Here is a 7,658-nt window from a genome sequence, read left to right on the forward strand (position 1 = left end):
CTCTGCTCCTATGATGCTGCTTGGCCTGCTGTGTTCATCCAGCCCTGCACCTTGTTGTCTCGGATTCTCCAGCATCTGCAGTTCCTACTATCTCAGATTGTTTTACTGCCTTTTTAATGATGCTGAATGAAGGATAAATATTTCTCAGGGAGGTGGAGCTCCCTGCTCTTCGAAATAGTGGCGCAGAATATTTTACCCGTGGGAGTAAGCAGAGCTAGGGTTTAAATCTGATCTGAGGAAATGGGCACCTCTGACAGTGCTGCACTCCCTCAGCACTGGCACTTGAAAGCCCTGCCTTGGTTTTGTTCTCAAGGCTCTGCCTATGATGACTGTCAGACTCTAGTTTCAAAATGAAGCAGTAATGGATTGTCCTCCCCTTGGAGGCTTGCTTATCGTGGCAACAAAATAGGTGTTGGATATGCACTTTGGGCTGGGTATGTTTGAATGGAGCTTGTTGCCTAGGACTGAGCGCCTTCTCTTTTCTCACAGTCTGTGTTTGTACAATTTAACTTCTTCACTGCAAACAGTACTTCTGCCATTGGGAGGTTGCAACTTTATTGTCGATAACAATTGTTATTCTGACTAAATGAACGCATAAACTTCCTCTCATACCATCACCTTCGAGGAAATAAAGTGGGGGAAGCGTAACAGATGAAGGCCATTCAGTCCATTCATATGTTCCACTCGATATGGTAACACCCAACATGCTGCAGTTATAAACTCATCAGAACCCTGGGCTTGCCTTGATATATTTCCAGCTGACAGGGTCACAGAGCGGTAGCCATTCTCACACACTGGACAAGGCAGATGCAATAAGCAGCGAAGGGATTCTGGTGACATCTCTTCAGGTCACGTTAGTCCGATCACGCAGTAACCTGAAGCATGGAGAGGTTGGAACTGAATCTATATTCCACCAGAGGATTAGCGGAAAAATGGTGGAGTTGTGGTAACGTTGCTGGCTAACTAATCCAGATGTCCAGGCTTATACTCCAAGGATGTGGTTTCAAATCCCACCACTGCAGTTGGTGTCTCAAGCACTGGATCAGAATTAGGCCATTCAGCCCATTGCATCTGCTCTGCCACTTGATCACAGCTGACATGGTTCTCAACCCCATTTTCCTGCCTTCACTTCATAACCTTTGATCCCCTTATGAAATAACTGCGTAGATGCTAGTATCCCATCACCAAGTCACCTTTTATTTACATGTGCACAGTACACTGGCTATGGTCAGCCAGCTCGGAGTCAGTCTCTGAAGTGAGGAGATTCTGAATCCCCTGTTTACCTCTGGTGCTCAGGGCTCCCTGAATGGCTCAGATTAACAACGTCAATCAAGGATCTCATTGTCAACACTATCCACCTAATTCTAATCATTACAATCAAGAACCTATCTCTGTTTTAAATACACTCAAAGACTTGGCCTCCATAGCCTTCTGTGGCAATGAGTTCCACAGATTCACCACCCTCTGGCTGAAAAACTTCCTCCTCCTCTCAGTTCTAAAGGGTCGTCGCTTCACTTTGAGGCTGTGTGTTTGGGTCCTAGTCTCTCCTACTGATGGAAATATCTTCTTCTCGTCAATTCTATTCAGGCCTCTCAGCATTCTGGAAGTTTCAATCAGATCCCTCCACATCCTTCTAAACTCCATCAAATACAGACTGAGTCCTCAACCGCTCCTCATATGACAAGCCTTTCCTTCCTGGGATTGTTCATGTGAACCTCCTCTGGATCCCTACCAATGCTGCACATCATTCCTTAGGTACAGGGCCCAAAACAGAAGGTGCATGCCTCAGGCTGGGGAGGGCCAAATGCCAGAAGTAGAGTGTACTAGGCTGCCCTGCATAGACAAACGCATGGGTCTATGTCAAACTATTGGAAGCAGCACTTTGCACTGGGAATTCAGGAAACATGTTGAAGCTGTTGTTGGATCCTTGGTTTGAAGTGGGAACGTTTGCCAATAATTGCACAATGTTCAGCACCATTCGTAACTCCTCAGACACTGAAGCGGTCCATGTTCAAATGCAACAAGATCTGGTCAATATCCAGGCTTGGGCTGACAAGTGACAAATAACATTCACGCCACACAAATGTCAGGCAATGACTATCTCCAATAAAAGATTATCTAACCACTGCCCCTTGACATTTGTTGACATGGTGCTACCATCACTAAATCCCCCACTATCAAGAGAGGTGGTCACACCACAGTTCAAGGGACAAGAGAATGAAGGGAATGGATGGTCACCAGACAGTCCAGAAAGAACAGGCAGGTAGGGCAGGAGTCCCCTGGGCTCCCACACAAACTGGTGTTCCATTTTGGGAGCTGATGAGGCTGCTAGTACCTCAGAGGACTGCAGTCAGAACCAGGCTTCTGGCACCACAAGTGACTTGACTGTACAGTGGGGAGGAAGCAGAAAAGAAACGCAACAGTGATAGAGGATTCTTTAGTCAGGGAAGCAGACAGGCATTTCTGCAGCCAAACATGTGACTACAGGATGGTGTTTCCCTTCCCTGGTACCAGAGTCGGGGTTGCCACTGAAGAGCTGCATGGCATCCAGAGAGGGGGCAGTGATGAGTTAGAGGTCATGGTACATGCTGGTACCAAAGAACACTGCAAAGTGAGGAATAAGATCTTGTATTAGATTAAAAAGCAGGATCTCAATAGTTATAATCACTGGATTACACCCGGGGCCACATGCTAGTGAGTTTACAAATAGGAAAATATTTGTGTGGCTCAAGAGTTGGTGCAAGAGGGTGGGTTTTAGATTCCTGGATCACTGGGAACGTTTTTGGGGAAGGTGGGAAATCTACAAATGGGATGGTCTGCTCCTTGATGCCACTCTTGGTTGAATGTGGGCTCAATGTCTAGGGCTGTCACTCTCACCTCACCCTGAAAGCTATAAAACACATTGGGACCAACATCCTTGCAGGTAAGTTTGCTAGTGCTGTTGGGAGGTGTTTAAACTAGCCTGGCAGGGGGAAGGGACACAGAATATCGATGAAACAGAGACACATCATGCAAAGGAAGCAAGTTACGGTGAGTCCAGCTATGTTGAGCGTCAAAAGAGTAAGGCAAGATTAGATGGTCTTTACTTTCTGGGGCAAGAAGCTGGTCAAGTGTTTTTTTTCCCTTCATATTCATTCATGGGATGAGGATGTCACTGGCAGCATTTATTGCCCAGAGGGTGGTTAATAGTCAACCACATTGCTCTGGGTCTGGAGTCACATGTAGGCCAGACCAGGTAAGGATGGCAGTTTCCTTCCCTAGAGGACATTAGTGAACCAGATGGGTTTTTGCCTGACATTCGACAATGGACTCAGTCATCATTAGATTCTTAATTCCAGATATTCATTGAATTCAAATTCCACTGTCTGCCATGGCGGGATTTGAACCTGGGTCCCCAGAACGTTATTTGGGTGTCTGGGTTAACAGTCTAATGATAATACCACTAGGCCATTGCCTTCCATGTCTTTGATGTTGCGGTGGGGGGACATTTAGGTGGTAGCGACCACAACATGGTACAGTTCAAATTTGTTCTGGGCCAGGAAAAAGATGGTCTGCAAAAGATGTTTTTGGTTTGGGAGAAGGCAGATTTTATTAAAATAAGGCAGAATCTGGCCACAGTAGACTGGGAGCAGCTCCTTGTGGGTAAGGCTACAGTGGTGCAAAGGGGGGCATTCAAACAAGAGCTGGGAAGAATGAAATAACTCCCTGAAGGCTGGTATCCCATCACCAAGTCACCTTGTACTTACACGTGCATAGTATATAACACTGACATAGCTAGCTCAGAGCTGACTCTGAGAGTGAACAGAACCCCTGACCCTCCTGTTTATATCTGTCAGCCAGGGCTCCCTGATTAGACCAAGTTAACAGGAACTTGGTTCCCAATCAGGGAACTCCTATTCTATGAGCAAACAAAAACAAAGTTGCTGGAAAAGCTCAGCAGGTCTGGCAGTGTCTGTGAAGGAAAAAACAGAGTTAACGTTTCAGGTCAGGTGACCCTTTCTCACCCTTCGGGTCACCGGACCCGAAACGTTAACTCTGTTTTTTCCTTCACAGATGCTGCCAGACCTGCTGAGCTTTTCCAGCAACTTTGTTTTTGTTCCTGATATACACATCCGCAGTTCTTTCAGTTCCTATTCTATGAGGTCCATCTGGCTGACCTCCTTCCAATCACTACAGAGAGTAAAGGTCCAACATTTATCTTTCAGAGGGAAATGTAGGAGCAATACGTTCAGAGGACTCTGGATGTCTAGGACAATTCAAGACTTGATGAGGAAGAAGAGTAGGGCTTTTAGAAAGTGCCAAAGGAAATAATTCAGTTGTAGCCCGAGAGGAATACAGGGAAGCACAGGAGGGAACTGAGGGAAGAGCAAATGGGGGCATGAGAAAGTACTTGTGAACAGAGTTAGGGAGAACCCTAAAACATTTTATAAATACATTAAAGGGAAGAAGTTAACCAGGGAAAGAGTCTGACCCATTGGGGACCAAGGGGGCAACCTGTGTGTGAATAAAAACCAGAAGAACTGCGGATGCTGTAAATCAGGAACAAAAACAAAGTTGCTGGAAAAGCTCCGCAGGTCTGGCAGCATCTGTGGAGGAGAAAACAGAGTTAACGTTTCGGGTCCAGTGACCCTTCCTCAGAACCTGTGTGTGAAGCTGCAGGATATTGGAATGGTGCTGAATGAATGGTCTTCACTCTGGAAATGGTATGGAATTCAGGAAAACAGACTGTGAGGAACTTGTACAGTGTGACATAGGAAATGGGGATGCATTGGAGGCTTTGTCAGGCTTTAAAATGGACGGATTCCCTGGCCCCGACGAACTGCATCCCAGGCTGCTGTGGGAGGTGAGGCAGGAAATTGCAGGGGCTCTGTCGTAGATTTTTAATTTCTCCCTGGCCACGGGTGAAGTGCCAGAGGACTGACGGATGGCTAAAGTGGTTCCACTTTTTAAGAAGGGTGATAGAGATGAACCAGGAAATTATGGACCAGTGAGTCTCATGTCAGTGGTAGGGAAGCTACTGGAGAAAATTCTGAAGGAGTGAATTAATACCCACCTGGAAAGGCATGGGTTAATGATGGATAGTCAGCATTGCTTTGACAGAGGGGTGCGATCAAGTGTGTGGATGAGGGAGGTTCAGTTGATGTACTTTATATGGATTTTAGTAAAGCTTTTAACAAGGTGTCCACATGGGAGGCATTAAAAATGTTAAAGCACATGGAATTTGGCAAGATGGATCAGAGAATGGCTTAGTAATAGGCACAAAGGGTAGCGGTAGAAGGCTGTTTCAGTGACCCTCTTCACAGGTCCTTTCTCATGCCCCCATTTGCTTTTCTAATTGCTTTCCTTAAGTTCCCTCTTGCACTTCCCTGTATTCCTCTAGGGCTGGTGTACCACAAGGATCTGTACTGGAACCCTTATTGTTTATTATATACATTAATGATAGAGATGAAAATATGGGGGAGATGTAAAGCAAATTTGCAGATGACACCAATAGTGAAGAAGATGGTTGCAGGTTACAGGAAGATATAGATGGGTTGGTCAGATGGGCAGACTAGTAGCAGATAGCATTTAACCCTGATAATTGCGAGGTGATGCACTTTGCAAGAAGAAACAAGATGAGGGAGTTTTTAATGATGGCAGGGCATTGAGTAGCTTAGAGGAACAGAGGTATATTGGGTTATTATTCACAGATCCCTGAAGTTGGCAGAGCACATGAATAAGATAGTTGAGACACGTGCTTTCATCAGTTGCGGCACAGAGTATAAGAGCAAGGAGGTTGTGTTGGAGCTGTACAGAGGTTAGGTCACAGCTAGAGTATTGTGTGCTGTTCTGTTTCCCTCACTACAGGAAGGACGTGATAACACTAGGGTGGGTACAGAGGAGATTCACCAGGATGTTGCCTGGGATGGAGAAATTGAGCTATAAAGAGAGACTAGATAGGCTTGGATTTTTTTCTTTAGAGCGGAGAAGACTGAGGGGGGACATGATAGAGAGGTATAAAATAATGAATGGTATGGATAGGCTGAACAGAGAGCAGCTGTATGTCTTGGTTGAGGGGTCAACCACGAGAGGGAGTAGTTTTAGGATAAGAGGCAGGAGAATTAGAAGGGATTTGGGAAAAATCTTTTTTACTCAGAGGGTGTTGGGAATCTGGAATGTACTCCTTGAAAAGGTAATGGAGGCTGGAAACATCACAACCTTTAAAAAATAATTGGATGAGTACTTCAGATATCATAACATTCAAGGATATGGGACAAGTGCAGGAAATTGGGATTAGTGCACTTTTAGTAGTAGTTATGTCTGTGCAGACTCGATGGGCTGAAGGGCCTTTGCTATATGAATCTATGAATCAACACCCTTGGGGTTAGCATTGACCAGAAACTCAACTGGACTCATCATATAACTGCATTGGCTAAAAGAACAGGTTAGGAATCCTGCAGCGAGTATCTCACCTCCTGACTCCTCAAAGCCTGTCCACCATCTACAAGGCACCAGTCAGGAGTGTGACGGAATACTCCCCACTTGCCTGGATGAGTGCAGCCCCAACAACACTCAAGAAGCTTGACACCATCCAGGAAAAAGCAGTCTGTTTGATTGGTACCACATCCACAAATATTCCCCCTACCACTGACGTTCAGTAACATCAGTGTGTGCTATCTCATAGAGACAGAGAATCATACAGCACAGAAACAGGCCCTTTGGCCCATCTAGAAGATTCATGGCAGAAATTCCCCAAAGATCCTCAGACAGTGCCTTCCAAATCCATGACTGCTTCCATCTAGATACATGGGAACACCAACCTCTGCAAGTTCCCCTCCAAGCCACTTACCATCCTGAGTTGGAAATATTTCACCGTTCCTTCAGTGTCACTTGGTCAAAATCCTGGAATCTCTTCCTTAAGTGCATTGTGGGTTAACCTACAGCACATGGACTGCAGCAGTTCAAGTAGGCAGCTCACCCCCACCTTCTCAGGGACAACCAGGGACGGGCAATAAATGTTGGCCCGGCCAGTGATGCCCACATTCCTGAGAGAATAAAGAAAAAGTTGACCTCGCTTGGAGTGGAGTTGAAAACAGATCAGTAACAACTGCTCTGTGTTATCCAGCTCCTTTTGAATGCATTGCTTATAAGGGCCTGGGAGAGGTGGATGCACACGCAGTGCTAACAACTGGAGACTGGGCTCAGGGCAATGGTACCCAGGTCCACTGGCCATGAAGCAGCACTCAAAACACATTAGGACAGAGGGCAAATTTACCTCAAAATGCCTGAAAAATTCAATCAGGGGACTGTAAGCCAAATGGACACAGTCTTTGAGGAGCTGCATCACAGGCACAACCAGAGGTTAGTGGGGTAGTGACAACAGATGTTTATGGAGAAGCTGTAAAGGTGTAAGCAGAAGAGAGAGAGAGAAGGTCTGCAGCAGTGGATGGGGGGAATCGATAAACGGAGGTTGATGGGATCGGAGTGAGTGGATGTTTGTCAGTTGGAACAACAGTGGAGTGAACTTGGAGGTGCATGGCGGGAGAGGGAGATAGATAGGAGTGAAATTCAGGGTGAACGGAGGGAGAGGGAGAGAGGGACAGGAGTGAACCTGGGGATAAACAGAGGGAGAGGGAGAGAAGTGAACCTGGGGGCTAATGGAGGGAGAGGAGTGAACC

The sequence above is a fragment of the Rhincodon typus genome, chromosome 7, assembly GCF_021869965.1.
Source record: "Rhincodon typus isolate 14 chromosome 7, sRhiTyp1.1, whole genome shotgun sequence".
NCBI lineage: Eukaryota > Metazoa > Chordata > Chondrichthyes > Orectolobiformes > Rhincodontidae > Rhincodon > Rhincodon typus.